The sequence below is a fragment of the Echiichthys vipera genome, assembly GCF_963691815.1.
Source record: "Echiichthys vipera genome assembly, chromosome: 1".
Lineage (NCBI taxonomy): Eukaryota > Metazoa > Chordata > Actinopteri > Perciformes > Trachinidae > Echiichthys > Echiichthys vipera.
In genome coordinates, this window is record NC_139826.1 from 37165501 (window position 1) to 37185372 (window position 19872).

A 19872-nucleotide genomic window follows, 5' to 3' on the forward strand; every position below is an offset into this window, starting at 1 on the left:
TGCTCCATAGCTGCTCATCTCATCCGTGCAAGCTGCCATGTTGTTTACACTCAACAGTCGCTTCTCGTTTCGTCACTTAAACCCGCCTCAAAACCAACTCTGATTGGTTCGTTCGCTGGTCAAACTTCTCCAGATTTTCTCCGCCGTACGTTACCAGACTGATCGCCAACACAGCATCTCAGTAACAGCGCGTACACTCTCCTGTTCGCTCTGTTTGCGTTCCTACCAACTCCAGAGGAAACTATCCGTCTCTTTAGCTGCTAAATGTTCTCTTTAACCTGCTAGTCACTAAGTTTGTCAGCGTCGGAGCTCTAGAAGACGGCCCCTCCTCTCTGAAGCCGGCCCAGACATGTCCTCTTTTTCTCTCCGATGTTTAGCCATCTTGACGGGCGGAGTCCCAACGCGAGCACAAGCAGCGGTGGGCGTGGCCTGACCCAAAGTTTCTCAATGAGGGAGAAAGAGTAGATGTGCTTCCAGCCCCTTCTGTGTTTGTTTGAACTTTCTTCGTGGGGAAACCACATTAAACAAAGTATTACTCACATTAACAGAAGGTTTTACATACTTTAAAATGTGTCATGACTTTAGGAAAATGTTTGTAGAGTTTTCTAAATATTATTTTCCAGCTAGAGCGCCGTTTAAGCCCTTTTTTGTTTACATGTCAGAGAGGAAATGTGGGAGAGAGAGAGTCGAACCCGCGACCACCGCGATGAGGACACAGCAGTGACGTTTACATGAGTTTTCCTTTTGCAGAGCCGACAGTTTACAGACCTCCAACCTCTGTGAATCTGACACCTCAGGACGTAAAAGCAGAGAAACTACCTTCACACAATCACAATCTTCACTAAAGGTCTCCTCCGCGGTCTGTTGGCTGATAGAAACCCACACGTGGAAGCCTGTTTGAGCGTGTTACAGTCGGATCCATGGAGGGGCGGGCGTGCTGAAACTCTGCCCCAGCTTCAGGCTTTTAAATCCTGGCTAGTGGAATTTCATGGAAACATGAAATATGTCAACACAGAACGTGAACTCCCACGCCCGTCCGTCAGCTCTCCTCTGATTGGCTCACGCATCTGCTCGTGACACAGGAAGTGAAAAGCTGAAGCGTGCAGGTCAGGGTCATCTCACCTTTTTTAGTGTTTTAATTTAATTTCATCAAACTGTTTAAGATGTTTGGAGACAGACTTCACTCCACATCAGACTCACCTGTTAGCGTTGTTTATTTCTCGTTAGGTCGACGCCAAAGGAAATAAAAGAATATCGCAAATGACCTGAAAGATGCAGAACATTAGCATTTGTATGCTGCTACCTTTTTAACCTTTCAAAATAAAGATTTATATAAAAAACATGGAATCGATCCGAGAACATTCAACACACTCAGAGACACGGTATGAAGGGATTATCCCTATCTGTGCTAAGATTTAGTCTAATTAGGCTGTTGTTATTTGTTTTAGCAGTTTTAAGTCGAGCGAGGGCTGCATGATACGGCCACGATCATCTATCCTGATTTTTATGTCATTTCATGTCTCAAAACAACTAAAATAGTCCTTTGCTGTCTGTGTTTCGCCCCGAGATGACTCTGCAAAAACACTCAAAAGGCTGCTTTCCTTAAACATGCAATGTATTACACTGTCAACCAAATCTAAATGAACCCAGAAAATCAAAATAAATAGCTAAATAGCACCGTATGGCCAGTATAAGTCAATTTCTGATCATTAAAATACAATATAACTTTAAAATAAATAGCTTAATAGTAATGTAGGTTTAGTATTAATTGCTTAACATCAAGTGAATAAAAATTAAATACATTTGTAAATCGCCCAAAGCATCATTTTCTGCATTAAATGTTCTGTAAAAAAGGTTTTCATAATATGAGTTGACCGATAATACAGTCTGGCTCTAGTTCTTAAGAAACCTGCATATTATTATATAAATATTTTTTAGCATTTTTAAGTTGAGTGAGGGCTGCATGATACGGCCAAAACCTTCTATCCTGATTTTTATGTAATTTAATAATAAACATTATACATGCAATGTATTACATTGTCAACCAAATGTAAATGAACCCAGAAAATACAAATAAATAGCACTGTATGTGCATTATAAGTCAATTAAAATACATTTAAAATAAATAGCTAAATAGCACTGAATGGGCAGTATAAGTCAATGTCTCATCATTAAAATACAATATAACTTTAAAATAAATAGCTTAATAGTAATGCAGGTTTAGTATCAATTGCTTAACATCAAGTGAATACAAATTAAATTACATTTCTAATTCGCACTAAGCATCATTTTCTGCATTAAATGTTCTGTAAATAATAATAATATCATCTTTAATGGTCAAGAATGACACATGCATGTAACGTGAGTATATTATACAGTCTAGTAGATAAATATAAATAGATAAATATACAAATATACAGACTTAAGGCTGCGTATCATAAATAAATTGGGACAAATATACAATAAACAACCCAGGTGTGAAAAAATAAACAGGCAGTTCTGTTCATATAATCACAATATCTGTATGTAACATGCAGCAGGGTCTTTATATACAGTCATATACGCAGGAGATCAGCTGTTCAGTTCAGCGATGGAGGGAAAGAAACGATCTGGCTCCAATTTAAGAAAACCTGCGGTCCGGATCTTTTTGCTGAAGCTGCGTTGTGTATTTCCGTCGGCGCGGCTTCGTGCACTCACGCTGGAGTCAAAGGTGAACGGCAGGTTCTGGGCTCATCTGTGACACCTGCAGCAGACTGCGTCCGGCCAGAGCCAGCGTCTCCCCGCAGAGCTCGTTTCAGAGCGAGGCGAGCTGGCGTGGGGGCGGTTCGGGTATCCAACATGGCCTCAGTGATGTGGGTCTGGTTATAAATGAGCTGGGAGAACAGCTGTGTGTGTGTGTGTGTGTGTGTGCGTGTGTGTGTGCGTGTATGTGTGCATGTGTGTGTGGGAACAAGGCTGAGTTGTCCTTTTCTTCTCGGCCTGCTCCGCTGAGCTCCGCCTCTCCTCTCTGTGATCTGCTTTCGTTTTGTTTTCCGTCCTCGCCTCGCCCCGACCGCACAGCCGTCACAGGGGTTGTTGTCAGTCAGACGCCAACGCCTCGGGCCGTCACAAGTCACAGGGATGACATCACCGCACGAGTGGAAGCGTGAAGTGTTGTTTTTATGGTTTGATTCACAACTTCGGATCAATCAGATGTCGCCGCATTGTTTCATGAAAATGAAAAATGTTTCCAGTGATGTTTTACAATTTAAAGTCACAGCATATTCGAATTATCTCTAATCATCATTTAGACGGAGGCGTTTGTCTTTCATTTAGTCATTTTGATGCTTTAATGTTGTAGACATCAGGCAAATACGACATATCTCAGACCATACCTTCTCATAATAGTTGAAATTTGACCATATATATATCGTAGGACTGCACAATTAAATTAATATTTATCCTTATCTTCCGTATCTTCAGTCTTATTTTGGAGATTTGTGCATTAGCAGGAATGTAACAGAGGGCGCACTCACACTGTCCGTCCATCCCGTGCCCCGGGCTTTAGGGTCCTTGTCCCCCCCCTCCAGGCCCGTTTGTACTCACACTACCTGGGCCTCGGTGAATGCTTCTTGCTGCCTATACGTCATCACGCCGTAACACGTCACACGCATTGATGACGTCGTGGCGATGCGTCGCCTCGTTTACAAATCTTTCCTTAGACCTCAGAGTTTTTGTGCGTCTTGTCGACTGTTTTTGAATCTTTTCATCGACCAAATCTGCAGTAAACACTCCACCTCCGCATCACACCAACGTGAACCTTTCACCGCCATTGTTTTAAATGTCCGCGCATGGTCCCTCCTTCTTTTTTCTATGTCCCAACAGGCGCACAGGAAATGACCTCAGAACCGCCGTAGGCCTCGTGCTCGTGCATGTGCGCATGCGCGTGCTCGTACATGTGGAAACGTGCTTTACAAAAGCCCACCTCTCCCAAACGGGCCGTGGATGGCAAGCGTGTCGCAGTTAGGCTTGGTACAGTTGTACTCACACTGATTGAAATCATTTGTAAAGCACGTTTGCACATGTACGAGCATGAGCGTGCGCAAGTGTACGAGTATGAGGCCTACGGGCCTGGAGGGGGGGACAAGTACAAGTACCCTAAAGCACGGGGCACGGGACGGACGGACAGTGTGAGAGCGCCCTTAATTGTGTTAGCTGATGAGAAAACTTCACCAAAACAACAGTAAATATAAATCTGCATATGATTCGGATGGATGGATCCAAGTCTACCAAAATAAAAGCTCCTCAATCCAAAGTTAATTTGAGGCGTTTTTATATTTTTCTCAGAGTGATGCATCATAGTTTGCATCTTCATGGCTCTTGTAAATGTCTGTAAATAGATATAATAATGATAAATATCATAATAATAACAAAAAAAGAGGAATACACGTTACTCTTTACTGTTATAGAGGATCTATCCTAGCCCGGGTATACCCACGCTGCCTTGCGTAAACCAATCACAAATCGGAGATGGACGGGAAGACGATTGCGCCTCGATGCTTGTTTACATCTATGGATCCAACATGGCCGCAGACGCAAAGTTACCTTTCGATTGCAGCCTTCGATTGTGTTCTAAGTAGTTCAGAAAGCAAGTTTATTTTGAAAAAAGAGCAACGTTTGCTGTTAAAACTAGATAGATACTTTATTCATCCCCTCAGGGAAATTCTATGTGTCCCACAGCTCACAGTACACATAATACGTACACCATAAAGAAGACGGTCATTCAACAATAAAAGAAATATGAATAAAGAACAATATAAATAAAGAATGATACAGTAATAAAAGAAGTGAGGAGGTGGAGGGTGGATTGGGTTGGGCCTGGCACCAGAGCCAAGGTCAGCGGCCCCTGTCCACTACTGAACTGTTGAACAGCCTGATATAAAAACAATTTTTATTACCAAGAAGGATGTCTTTGCCTCTCAAATCGTCCTCTGGTATAATTGATATGATTGGCTGTGAGCTGCATACAGACGGACGCATTTGATGACATTCCCAATAAACGCCTCTGGGCAACGGTAAACCACGCCTCAAATACGAGGAAATGAACGGGTGACCAGACCAAATCTACTCTATTACGTTGTTAGCCAGACATGACCTATCCTAACACGTTTCAAGTCTCTCCAAGATGGAAGAAACATTCAGAAATCTTTAAAAAATGTCTTTTAACATGATCACAGAGTAATGAAATACTTTTAAAGTGATTGGTAGATACTCAGCTAATGTAAAAATGACCCGCGTGGTCTTTATTTTAAAAACCTGACACTCCCTTCCCAACTCCAGGTAATTTTAGAGGTGTGAGCGAACTGCTGTGACCTCCTCTGGCTCTTTCATTACCCTTCCACGACGGGCTCCATGTGTGGCATTTCACCCCGAGCCCCAGAATGTGCCACCTTCACACACGTATATACGTTTATAACGCGGGGGAGCCGCTCCAGCCCGTCTGAACGCTGCTGGGATCTAACCGCATGCTGCTGCGCCGTCTAACAAACCTCTCTGTGTGTTTCCCCTTTTTTTCTGCTGTCGGATCTTCTTCCTCTTCTTCTCTCCCGCCTGTCCCTGTTTTGTCTCTCAGGCCCGCGGAGACAACGACTGTCTTCTGTTCGGACTTCTGTCCGTCTCTGTTTTCGTCTCTGATAAGGTGAGTTCTGCGGTCACTCTGGGCTCCGTACGCTTCAGCAGTGCCTGCGTTGTGTTGGTTTTCTGTGCAGCTTGTGGTTTGTTTGTGTGCTGTTTCTGTTCATCATCATAATAATAACAATAATAATAATAATGCTTATTGTGCTCCTGTCATCATCGGTGGAAAGTGCACTGACTCCCTTTACTTCAGTGTTTTTAATGTAATGCTACTTTAACCTTCAGTTTCACTACTGTACATCTCTGAGGCAAATATTGAACTTTCTACTCGGCCACAGCTGTGGTTAGTTAGAAGCAGATGGAGATTTTAAAAACCTAAAATAAGCATATTTAAGAACAAGGTTATATCATTATACGCAGGGTTTGTATGGGTGCTGGAAGTCGTTGAAAACACTTTGATTTCAGTGTGTTTTTACGGTTTGGAGCATTGATTTTGAATAAACTGCTTGAAATGTTGTGTTTTATATGATATAACATAAAGGAAATGCGTTATCCGTATTTGAGAGACTGTAAACAGCACGCTGGTTGTTTTAGTGCAATACTGAGTGTACTGAATATACTGTATGTGTGGAATACATATATGTCGTTTACCACAGCTGTGAGGTGCTGGAAAAGCATGAAAACGCACCTTAAAATGCTTGAAAAGTGCTTGAATCCAACTTTGAAAAAGTCGCAGGAACCCTCTTCACACTTAAATTTATACCGATAAAACTTACGACTTAGTTACTTATATATATATATACTTGCATAACTTTAGTTTAGGTGAAATGGATTTATATTTCTTCACCAGTGTCACCTGATACCAGTACTGTAGAGGTATGTTTCCACTGTAGCCGCTTCATTTCAACACTTTCCATCCGTAGTCTATGCAAACCACCGCGCGGTACATTCTAGCAGCAGCGTGGCGAGTTTCCAGAGGCGCGGCATCGTGTTGGACGCTCATCATTTGCATAAAGTTGAGGTCTAGGCTGCTTCATGCAAATCAGGGGCATCCAGCGTGACTTGCAGTCGGGGATGGAACAGTAATCATGAATGATGTTTTATGTTTTATTAAAGGATCCCCATTAGCTTGTGTCGTAGCAGTTCGCTAGTCTTCCAACAGATAATACTCAATACAGTCCTCCAACAACCTTAACAGTAAAAATACATTAAGGGCGCACTCACACTGTTGCCGTACCGTGCCCCGTGCTTTAGGGTCCTTGTCCCCCCCTCCAGGCCCGTTTGTACTCACACTACCTGGGCCTCGGAGAATGCTTCTTGCTGCCTATACGTCATCACACCGTAACACGTCACACGCATTGATGACGTCATGGCGATGCGTGGCTTTGTTTCCAGATCTTTCCGTAGACCTCGGAGTTTTTGTGCGTCTTGTCGACTGTTTTTGAATCTTTTCATCGACCAAATCTGCAGTAAACACTCCACCTCCGCATCACACCAACGTGAACCTTTCACCGCCATTGTTTTAAATGTCCGCGCATGGTCCCTCCTTCTTTTTTCTACGTCCCAACAAGCGCACAAAAAATTACCTCAGAACTGCCAATGTGTGTGTCAATACTGTCAATGTGTTGCTTAGAAACGTATCTGTGGCTAGACTTCATTTTACGAATGCTAGCTCTATACGAGCAACTCAGAAACAGCCCAGCAGCCCTTCTCTGTACAACTTAAACCTCATTGTGTCAGATCTCTTTCATGGCTGAGGCCCAGACCACTGAACAGTAATCTAGGAGGGATTATTAAGGATCTACAGACTTGTTCCAGAACATTAGATGGTAACAATCGTGGTGAGTTTCCGTTATCGGGATAATTGTGAATATCTTCAGACTGCAGCTTGCTTCAGTGATTTTCTTTAACAATAATTTGGCCACAGTTCATAAAGTAACAAAAATTAAGTAGAATATGTTCTATTTATATTTAAAGAAGCAGAAAGTTACCGATGTATGTACAGTAAACATCACTGTGCATGTAAGTTTGATCATTTAATAGGCTCTCTGTGTCTGTTCCTCTCTGATTTTATATGGAAACACTATATTATACCTTTTTTAATGACTTTGTTATCAGGACACTTTTTGATTTATGGTTCTTTTATTTAAGATTTTAGTTTTTCACTTAACATGTGTCTTATACGCAATCATATTTATTTTTTTCTTAAAGCTAAAGTGTAGCGTAAATATCCGTTTCACCCAAGCCACTACGAGAGGAGATGATACAACGCTTATTTCGCCGTTCGGCTCCTCTAACACTTCACGGTATTTTCCAGTATTTGCTCTTTTTGTATTCCGTGCAGTTGGAGACATTCCCACGCTGGCGCACAGGAAATGTCAGAGACAAATAAAAAATCTTGTTTATGAGTAACTAAACATAATATTCTGTGTTTCTGAGGAACTACAACAACATACAATAATTACCTCGTCTGAAGAGTTCATTTTTTGCATCGACTGTTCTTCAAAAAAAGCATAAAAACGTTGTTTAATTGCGTTAGGGGTAGTTACACCGTCCATACGTCATATTGAGGCGCCGGCCGTATCGTTGTAGTAACGCAGAAAACCTCACGGGGCAGTACAAGTTACGCACTATAGCTTCAAGTAAATGTATGTAACGTAAATCCAGTGTGCTTCTGTGCCATTTTAAGGGTTTTAAGTGTATTTTGATAATAATCTGGATAAAATCTTGAATCAAAAGGATTTTTGGCCGATATAATCGTGACGTGTCATTTTGTAAATTGCCCCAAACCTACTTGCAGCCGCTGGAAGCTTCTTGATAAAGTTTAAACTAACTGTCGTAGATGTATAACGACGACCACGTATCTTATATTTAGCCTCAAATGTTTTCAGGAGCACATTGTTGTGATCACCCATCCAGCTGTTTGTGCCTGGATTTGCTACCAGCTACAAACAGTATCAGTATAATCCTCTCAGGCTCTTGAGATGTTAGCTGATGGTATCTTTTCTGAGCCGCACAAATCCAGATGTTATCTCTTAAGTCTTCACTCTGAAATGTGACGGAGCCTGACCAGATACGAGTCGGATCCACCCGTGAAGAAAGAGGATTTTCCGGCCAATTATACGACTCAACACTTATTAAAACGTCTGAACATTATCAACTCAATATTAAAGCAATTCTTACCTTTCTTGCACGTCTCAGTTCGAGCGCTTCCCTCCAGAGTCCCACCCTCTGCCCCCTGCCTGACCTCTGACGCTCCCTTCTCCCCTGACAGAGCGTTGAGAGAGAAATGCTGCGTTCAAGTGCTATTAGAAGTCCGAAGTTTTGGACCTCCAACCAGGCAAAGAGCACTGGAATACCCTTCAAAGTGAAACCTCCTACTAGCAGGCGAGTAGGAGGTTCCACGTTGACTTTTAATTTCACCCTCTGGCGTTTAATGTGTGCTAACAAAAATGATACTCTTTGAAAGTCGTAACTGATCAGATTTAGATCGATTCAGCTCTATGATGCATATTGTCCAAACTTTGTATCACTTTATATTCTTCCTCGATATTCTGTTACGTCTCTTGCGAGTTTGCATGAATTGTTTTGAGCATCACAAACCTCCGCAAAGTGACTTTTTTTCACTATGAGAATCTGATCGAGTCACTCTGATAACACCTGGAAAGTCTGGTTTAATTACTTTAGCCACATTTAAGTTAGCATAGGGCTAAACCAGAAGTTAGCTGTCCGGGACCGGATGTCTCCTGCGATCGGTAAATCCGAACCTCTTCTTTTGTAGAAAGCCGACTTCAAAGAACCACTAGCGGCAAATGCTAGCTTTTGTTTAGCCTGTGTCTCACCCAAAAATGTCACTTGAACACACCACAAAGACAACAGCTAACCAACTAGCACGTCTGTGAGAGTAGATGAACTTTCCGTACCAGCAGGAGGCGGAGTCTGTATTTGTCATTTTAAAAGGGAAACTGGAAGGCAAACAAGGATGGATGCAAGACGCTAGTTAGCCAGTTAGCACATTACCGTTGGTTTGGTTTGTCCCTCCCTTTAGAGTGCAGACAATGCCGTATGAGATGTTAACGGATTGTAATTAGTTTTGTTTTAATCTGGAGTGTGCTGCTGTTATAAGATGGGAAGAATTTTTCCTACGTTGTCATGCTCTTCCCTCTGCACTCAGCATGTGCGCGCTAACTTTGGCAGCCGTGACGACAGCGAGGCCGGAGGAGCAGTGAGAAGTCCTCCTGTTGGCATTTCAGTGCAGCTTCTGTTACGCCAACATCAAAGAACCACTATCTGCAAATGTTAACTTTTGTTTAGCCTGTGTCTCACCCAAATATGTCACTTGAACACACCGCAAAGACAACAGCTAACCAACTACCGGTCTGTGAGAGTAGATGAACTACCAGCAGGAGGCGGTAGTCTGTATTTGTCATTTTAAAAAGGGAAACTAGAAGACGGACAAGAATGGATGCAAGACGCTAGTTAGCCAGTTAGCACATTAACGTTGGTTTGGTGTGTCCCTCCCTTTAGAGTGCAGACAATGCCGTATGAGATGTAGTAACTAGTTTTATTTTAGTCTGGAGTGTGCTGCTGTTATAAGATGGTAAGAATTTTTCCTACGTTGTCATGCTCTTCCCTCTGCACTCAGCATGTGCGCGCTAACTTTGGCAGCCGTGACGACAGCGAGGCCGGAGGAGCAGTGAGAAGTCCTCCTGGTGGCATTTCAGTGCAGCTTCTGTTACGGGCCTCACACACTGCGGTGTGTTGTCGTTACGTGGAAACAAGGCTAGTAAAACAGCTTGACAGCGAGCTCATCCAAGAAGGGCTTCGCTCCAAAAACGGCATTTGCAAACCTCTGACTCCACTTCAGTCGCCATTTCAAGCGACAGACACTGAAGCAAGACGTCGGCTTTCAATCGACTGTTTAATTTTAGCCAACAACAATCATTTTGCAATCGTCGCTGGCGCGGTTATCTTTTTCTTTCCGTGAGCAGCGAGTCTGTCATTTGGGAAAGAGACACAGCAGCGCTCTGGCACACAGCTGTTTCTCAGGCTCTGACATACAGCCAGCTGTTGGCAGCGTACCAGCAGCTGGGGCAGAAAAGAGTATCTGAAAACGCTCCTGTTTGTAGACGTTCGAAGCCTCCAGGCCCTGACGTGTACCTGCAGTCCACTTTCACAACCTCTGCTGGAATGCAGCAGCTTATAGACTTACACTGGTACAGGCCTCCACGTGCTAGAAGCCTATAGACGCAGCCCGGCTGCAGGGGAACTGTTGGTGTACATTAATCAGATTAATGACTGTGAGTTTTTCCAGTGGAGCTTATGAGGTCTGGACCTGCCTCTCTATCCGTCACTCCCTCCTCTTCATCCCTCCCTCAGCTGGGCTCTCCTCCCCTCCTCCCCTCCTCCCCTCCTCCTCCTCCTCCTCCTCCTCCTCCTCTTCCCCGGCCTGACCCATTTCTCTGTAAATCAACAACCAGAATCCTCCTTCTGTCTCGCTATGACTCTCTGCTGCCATCGACGCCTCTTTAACAGTCCTGTATTTGACGCAGAGAACTCCAGATTTTGTATTTAATGACATCGTTGACTCGTTGAATTTGTGTCTCTGATCCTCTTCTTAACCAGAGACCGTAAACAATAAGGGATGTAAGCACCGTGACGTGTGGTCGCTGGATTACCGTCGCGAAGCCTCAAATTTGGCATTTGACCATCGGCGTCTTGGTATTTTGGAGTCAGTGACAGTGACAAGTGATCCAGTGATAGGTGACCATTTCTGTACGAGAGGGAGGAGCGCTAAGTCGCTGTCGTATATTTTCAGTCTTTGCAGGAAATCATCACTATTAATGATTTTAAAACTAGCCTCACAAGTTTTTAATGGCACATTTTAGAGCGTCTAAATGTTTCACCGCATAATTGTTTTTATCATCATCACGTGATTGTTATTTTAGTGTGTACTGTGGTGCACTGTTGTGTTTTATTTTTGTTTAACATGATCTCATCCTCCCCCTCCTGCTTCTTCACCACCTTCTGGACTGTATTTGTCTCTTTTTCTCAAGTTGTTGCTGCTTTGTTTTGTGTGTAGGGACTCTTCTCATGCTGCTGCAGAGGTTTGCTGTTATTTTCAGCAGCATTAGTGGTTAAAAAAGACCTTTGAATGCCTTCACTGTACTGCCCAGAGCTAATCAGTGTTAGCCACGTCCGGCTGTTAGCGACTCTCCACGATTTCTCCGATCAGTTGTTACACGAAAAAAGCCGTCTTGATGGCTTATTTGATGTATGAACTATCGGAAAAGGCCAGAATTACACTTAAAGGCTCTTCACTTCACTTTTCAGACCCTGAAAATACGTCCATTCTTTTTTACAGTCTTTGTTTTTAACTGAGAAAAAAAAATGCAACTTGGACGTAAACCGTTCTGTGCTTTGGATGGAAAATGACTGGATCAGCTTTTATTTTTTCCCACGTTTATGAACTGACAGGAGAATCCAACCAGCTGTGTTGTGTTGGGAACAGAAATAGCGGTGGGACTTTTGGTTTTACAGCGACATGTTTCCTAACTAAGTCAAGCCACATCAGAAGACCTTTGTCCCCCTTTGAGCTCCCGAACCTCCGTCTCCAGTTCACGTTCGTTTCCACACAGAGGTGACGAGCAGCACCTGTCTCTTCCCCAACTGAGTTTGTGCTTTTCTGCACTTCCCTCGTCCCATCACAAGCTTTTTCTCTCTCGTTCCTCTCGTCTTTCAGCGTTCCTTCCTCCTCGCTCTCGCCCTTTTTCAACGGTCCTCCTGTTCTCTGTCGGTCAGGCTTGACTGTCTCTGTCCCGTGTTGGAACAACCTGCAGCCTTTTGGATGCTTTCAGATGGTTAATGGATGAAAAGCAAATGAAACCAGGGACCACCTTGACACGAAGACACACTTTTTGAGTATTTTCTGAAGATACTAACTTGAAAAACAGGACTTATTGTGTTTATAATCCAAACAGAGCAGTATGTATTTGTCTTGAGGAGAGAGAGGACTGAGTTTGAAAGTCTGGACTGCAGATGCTTAAAGGAAACATTTTGGGATTATTCACTTTTTATATTAGAGGTCTGTGCATATGAAGCAGCCAGTTAGCTTAGCGTAGCATAAAGACTGGAAAGAAGGGGAAACAATGTAATAATATTCACATTCCAGCACGTCTGAAACCCGCTTAACATCTAATTTTGTTTAATCTGTACCAAATTAAGCACATAAGATAAAAAAGTTTCAATTATTGATCTTTAGAGGTGATGTATTGTTAGCCGCTAGCTGCTTGTTTACATCGTTAGCCTTTCCCTGGTTGTTAGCCCCGTATGCTAAATATTTCCAATTGGAACCTTTTCTTTGTTCATTTTCTACTAAAGCTGGTGATGATGCTACCTGCTTAGTTACGCTGTTAACATGACTGTTTATTATAAGATGCTAGTCGCTAGCTCAATGATGTCTTATCAGATGTAACCGTTTAATCTTCAATGTTGTTGAAACAGGAACTTTACTGACTCTAAATCCTCCATAAAGACAGGGGTGTCGGCCTTTATGATGGTTTGCCAACTTTGTTTTGCTGCTTGTTTACATCGTTAGCCTTTCCCTGGTCGTTAGCCTCGTATGCTAAATACCAAACGGCACTTTTGCTTTGTTCATTTTCCACTAAAACTGCTCTGAAGGTCCTCCAGCAGCAGCAGCAGCGGTTGTGTTCAGTCAGCTCTATTGTTAACGTGATGAACAGCGCTCATGTGCTCAGAGACGAGCTGGAGCTTCTGTCTCGTGTCGTCTCAGTGCTGCTAGGTGACGTTACGCATTCACGCACGATGAGGCAGAGACGGCACTGTTGACGGCAAAAGTATCGGTACTTTTGTAAGTTAGTATTTAATCTGATACTACTTTTAGTATCGATAATATCCGAGTAATGCTTTTTTTGACGACCCTGCCACCTCTTAAACTGGCGATGAATTATGTTTAACATGCAGCGGTGAGTTGTGTAGCTCCATAAGGCCTCGTTTACACGTCCACGGTTCCTTTCCCTGTGTTCGTGCCCTTCGTTTACACACAAACAGAAAATTCTTCTCTGAAAACAATTCTTTCTAAAAACTCCAGGCTGAGTGGACATTTTGAAATACTCTGGTTGCATGTTTGCATGTCAACAGAGTTTCTGGCTCCAGAACTTGCACCTGCGTCACAGGTGTGGTGATCATTGGCTAACGTGTGCCTGAGCGTCTCTAAACACTGACACCTACAGGTTTGGCATGCTCCTGACGGCATATATACACACGGGTTAGTGTAAACGAAAAGGTTTCTGAAAACAGACAGGTGTGCACGATGTCATTTTTGAAAATGGAGATGGTGAAAATGTGCGTTTATGAAAATAGCCAAGTGTTGATGTAGCCTAATAGAGCGCAGCGGTGCTGCATTGCTTGGTATACATGGAGGAAAAAACAGGAAACAGGGACGAACCAGCAAAACTCAAAGATGAAAAGATGCAAGAAGAGACTTTTTTCTAAGTGTGAGTTTGTAGAAAGGACGTCCTGTCAAAATCACATGCATCATCTTCCTCAAACATGATAATATGATGATAAACATGATTAAGATCATCACTATTGTCTTGAACACACTCCCATCTCCTCTGACCGTACTTATCTGCAGCTCCAGCTGGTCCCTGACCTCCAGGAGGGTCTGAGCTCCAGGAGGGTGAAAGTGTGTGTTGTTGAACTGAGGGGATTGAACCCAAATTCAGGATCAGTCAACACAGAAAACCTGATGGTTGGCATCAGTATGAGAAGACTTAATAGCGACCTATTGCTTTGGGGTTTTAATACCATGCTGTGAAGGTGGATCAAAACCACCTCTTGGCTCCCGGTTAAGTTCCCCAGAGCCGGCTGAGTCGTGCCAGTCCAGTAAACTGTGGCGGGTACATACACTGTGACTATACACGTCACAGTTTATGGGACTGTCGTGACTCAAGACAATTCACCTGTTGCTGCAGCACGTCTCCGCGGTGAACAGGGAATCCAAACTATACATAAGTAAACTGCTCTTTAATATAATACGTCTTGTTTGTCCACTTGTGTGCTCAGTATTTCCCAAACACATGCATTTTTTCCTAAAACCATACAATTTAAAACCCATCTCTCACGCACTTTCACAGGTGCACGACTTATCCGAAGAAGCGTCTTGAATATTAAGGTTTTAAAGTGGATATTAGTCGAGTTATTGGCCAAACATTGGCGTCGGCGCTGGCTAAATAGTTTGAAAAGGTTGAAAAGGCGTCTGAAGCAGTTATTTTTTCATGTGAAAGAAAGTTATATTAAAGGTTGTTAGTACGATTTTAACTTTTGCTCGCTCAAAGATGACTTTAAAATAGTTATTGGGCTTTATTAAGGAAGAAATAAGCCATCAGATAACAACCGCATTCTTATTTTAAACATCAGAACTTATTTTAAACATCAGAAGTAAGTAAGTTTAAAGTATTACACCATAAAATAATGAGTATTTATAGTGCAAGGCAAGTTTATTTGTGGTGCAAAATTCAACAACAAGGTAATTCAAAGTGCTTTACATAACACATTCAAAGCATTAGGGGGGAGACACATAAAAGGCAAATTAAAACATATAAAAGTTTGTAACAGTCACAGAAGTTACAGTGCACTTTACTGAAAACGTCAAAGGTTTGTTCCAGATATTGGGAGCGTAAAACTTAACGTGTAATAAAGCAATAAAGCAAAAAAAATATCAAATATAAATACCTGCAAAACTAATAACACTCATCCCCCTCAGCTCTGTTTGTCCTGTGCTAACAAATATTAGCATGCTAAGTTAAAATGTTGAACATAATGAACGTTATTCCTGCTAAACTTCAGCGTGTTTGAAATACTTAGAATAGTTAAAACACAGCTTAATGTTTTTATAATCTGCTCTTGTTTGTGTTTGAATGTTGTCGACATGTGACTTACAGTAACGACGTGTGGTGCGTCCTAAAGCCTACACACAAACCTCTTAAAGGTGAATGCAATACTAAGATATTAAAGTTATTCATATGTTGATTCATCATGTTTTAATGTTAAACACACGTTCATACCTTAAGCTTATATCGTCATCATCATCACTGTGGCGTAAACAGAAGAAATGAAATAACAGGAGCATTTGTCTTTGCTGATACAGCAAATGTGGAAGTGTTGATTCAAATCCCTGGGAGTTTTATTTATTTATTTATTTATTTTAATTCTTTTTTTGCTATTTGAACAAATATAAAACAAACAGAACACTATGGCATCGTACTTGATAAGGATATGTGTGTAAAGACAATTACAGATTAAATATGACATTACATATGAACACTAATAAGATACAAAGGCATAGAGAAAGAAAACTAATAGGACAATAGATAAAGTAAGAATAGACACATGTAAAGAACTTCAATTAAGACGCAGGCTATACTATTATAAAGCTTTAAAAAAGTCATGTAGTGTCATGTGTCTTATCCGCGGTGACTCCCTGGGAGTTAAATTCCACACAGTTCACACACTGACAGAGTTGGAACAATTCAATTCAATTTGATTTAAAGTGTCAAATCATAACAAAAGTTATCTCAGGACACTTTACAGAGTAGGTAAAGAACCAACAATTCCCCCGTAGAGTACAGTGGCAACGAAAACCTTCACTATAACCGACAGGAACGTCAGACAGACCCAGCTCTGTGGAGGACGCACATCTGTCTGCACCGGAGAGAGGAAGAGAAGGAGAGAGAGAGAGAGCAAAGACGGACGGATGGACAGAGAGAGACACACTTCCAGAGCTGCAAGCAGCCAGCGAGTAACAGTAACTACGACAATATCTATAGTAATGTGAACATGACCCACATGTTATGGCAGTTAATACAGCAGAACAGCAGGAACACGCACATTCAAGGTGACAGAACATGAAAATGATAATAATTATGACAAACATGATCATGATGAGTCGGGGCAATAGCAGCTACGAAACAGCGAGACACACCACTGATGGTGTTATGTCACTCTATAGAACAACACTCTTATAGTTGAAAGTTAACACACATCAGTGTTGAATTGACCAAACACAAATGTGTAGTGTTGAAAGTGTGTTTTTTAACACTGAATTAGGTTCAAATTATATTAAAATCATTGAGTGTTTTATATAAAACAACATAGAAGTCTTTCATAGTTGATTTCATTTTAAAATAACTGCTGTTGTCCCGCTGAAAGGAGCCAGTTGAGGTGGTTCAGGATCATCTGGTAAGGATGAACCCTGGGCGCCTCCCTAGGGAGGTGTTCCAGGCACGTCCAGCTGGGAGGAGGCCTCGGGGAAGACCCAGGACCAGGTGGAGAGATTAGATCTCCACACTGGCCTGGGAACGCCTCGGGATCCCCCAGTTAGAGCTGGTTAATGTGGCCCGGGAAAGGGAAGTTTGGGGTCCCCTGCTAAAGCTGCTGCCCCCACGACCCGACCCCGGATAAGAGGCTGAAGATGAGATGAGATGAGATGCTGTTGTCCAAACGTGTACCCATGAAAACACAGCGTACAACACTCATGCTAACCCCAACATGGGACTCTGTCATGATCACAGTCTGTGGTCACGGTGCAGACGGGACAGCGTGAGGTTTATTAGCCACACATATGAAATACAACCGCATAGAAAGGGTTATTAAACAGACGTGCTGCGTTTCTTTTACTAACGCAAAGACACTCGGTCGAGTCAAAAGAGAAGAAAGTTCACAGATACGTTGGAATTCTGGGAAATCCAGATGGATTAACACTTTAACTCTTTTGAGGAACCAACTCTCACATAGTTGAGTTAGACTCAACAAGTGTTGAGTTGGACATGTACTTATATAGATCGAACCGCCAATCTCTCGATTGGAGGACGACCCACTCCTCCACTGAGCCACAGTCGCCCCGAGTTGACACTGTGTTTTTAACCCTAACGCTGGAAATCTGACACTTTTGACTTTGCTGTGTACTCGGTTGGATTCATGTGAAGTACCGTCGTAATCATGTTGAATTATTGTGTCAGCGTCTGCACAACTGCAGCAGGTACAGAGACTATTCAAGTGCAAGCAGGCAAACCTACTGGCTTTCATAGAGCCGCACCCAGATACTCATTCTCTCTCTCACACACACACACACACACACACACACACACACACACACACACACACACACACACACACACACACACACACACACACACACACACACACACACACACGGTTAGATATAGGAGCAGTAATTAGCGCTCCATGGTGAAGTCAGTTTTCTCATTCTCGCTCATGTTCCAGCATGCTGGTGGCAGATACCTCCGCTGCCAGCATACTTACCATTCACCTGTGACACACACACACACACACACACACCCAATCTGTCACACACACACACACACACACAAAATTAGAGCTCAGCTGTCTGAAGGCGGATTAGCTGCAGCGTCTGAGAGGTGCGATGTTGTTGAACGTCAGCGTGTGGCTTCTCTTAAACGCCGCTTATCTCCGCGGACACACACACACACACACACACACACACACACACACACACACACACACACACACACACACACACACACACACACACACACACACACACACACACACACACACACACACACACACACACGCACAGATGCACACTAAGCTGTATTTAAGGCTTGGCCTGGTGTTAGCAGGTCCCTCTTGTGTGGTTGCGGTCTGATATTTGGGCGACCTGTGGAGTTTATTTCAGTGCTCCCTGCAGAGATCACCAAGGCTACTGTTGCACGCCGCAGCTAATTCAGCTCCCGCTCCCAGCGCTCATCTGTTATTTTGAGAGTCGGCTTATTATTTACAGTGAGGCAGGACATTGTGAAACACAGGAGGAGGATAAATAACCAGGATCTTCTCACAAGTCGTGTCAAGTCCAGTGATACAAGTGTAATAACAAAGATCAAGTTTATTCTTTTATAAGAACTGTTCTTAAATGGGCACTTAGCTGTGATTTAAATGTTCAAAATCAGACTTCTTCACAGTTTGGGTGTTTGGACATATCTTAACTTATAGATACAAATAATAGGGTTTGACCAACACAGGATTTTTGACACAGATATTGACGTTAGAAGGTAAAATTCACCGATTACCGATTGTATACCGTGAGATTTTTGAGCTGGAATGAAAAGAGATGTTTTCTATTTGGATTAGTTTGGAACTGATTTTGCAGCGACACGACTCTGCAAAGTTACTCAGAAGGCTGCTTTCCTAAAAAGACACCTTTATTAAATAATATTTAACATCATAATGCATTATATGTACAATATATTCCATTTTCAACCAGTTCTAGAAATGAACATGGATGAAATAAAGAACAAATAAATAAGTTAAATCACATTATTCAATTGCTTATAATGATTCTTATCATTATAAGCAATTTATGACACCTTTATGACACCATTTCTTAATCTTAATCACCCCAAACATCTTTACCTCTATTTTCTGTTCTGTAAAAAAAGTTTTCCATGTTGGTGCATAAAGAAAAAACCCAGTCTGGCTCTAAACTAAACATTATTTTACTCTCCTAAGTGGTTTTAATTCAAACACTCAAAAGCACACATTAGTGGTGTAAATGAATATAATTTGACATTAATAACGTGTTTGTTCTGCAGGTTTTGGTGTCAAATGTTTATAAAATCCATTCCATAAAGAGTTCTTTAATGTATTGTGCAAGAAACATTTGCATATATGCCAAAATAATATCAAATGGTGTGTGTGTGTGTGGCTTTTATTTCCTTCAACTTACGGGAGAACCAGACCTTTATTTTGAAATGAGCACCATATTTCAGTGAGAACCTCAACATGTCCTCCGTCTGTTTCACATTAAAAGCCTCGCAGCGTTTCAGAGGACAGGGGATCTGCAGGAAGTGTTGTTCATAAACAGCTTTTCCATCCAGAGAGCACGTTAAAGTAGAGTCAGCCATCACCGACAGGCTGATGGCCGACTCAGAGCTCTGTTTCGGCCCTTATTTGATGTTGCTGATGTGGTTCGTGCACTGATTTATCAGAGGATCCCTGAGAGCAGAGCCATGTTGTTACCTCCACGTTCGTTGCGTCCGCCAAAGGAAGTTGTCTGGCCTTGACACGGCGTTTTGTCCAATGGGAGGACAGCGTGAAGGACGTTGATGTGCAGAGATGTCAGGGTTCAGCAGCAGAGGAGGTCCCTTCAGGTCATAATGATGTGCTGCTGAAAATCCTATTATGAGTATTATATTC

At 42.4% G+C, this 19872-nt stretch overlaps 1 protein-coding gene across 5 annotated transcripts in view; it reads left to right on the forward strand.

Annotated features, from left to right (window-relative positions):
• pacsin3 (protein kinase C and casein kinase substrate in neurons 3) overlaps window positions 1–19872 on the forward strand; it is a 45285-nt gene that overhangs the window by 1201 nt on the left and 24212 nt on the right. The window contains exon 2 of one of the 5 annotated variants that reach the window (XM_083912158.1): window positions 5612–5677. The exons of 2 other annotated variants lie outside the window; for them this stretch is intronic. The gene's annotated coding sequence lies outside the window, so the exon portion shown is untranslated. Of the gene's footprint in view, window positions 1–5545; window positions 5678–13474; window positions 13484–19872 lie in introns of those variants that run through there. 2 more of the 5 variants (XM_083912157.1, XM_083912159.1) reach the window with 2 other exon arrangements.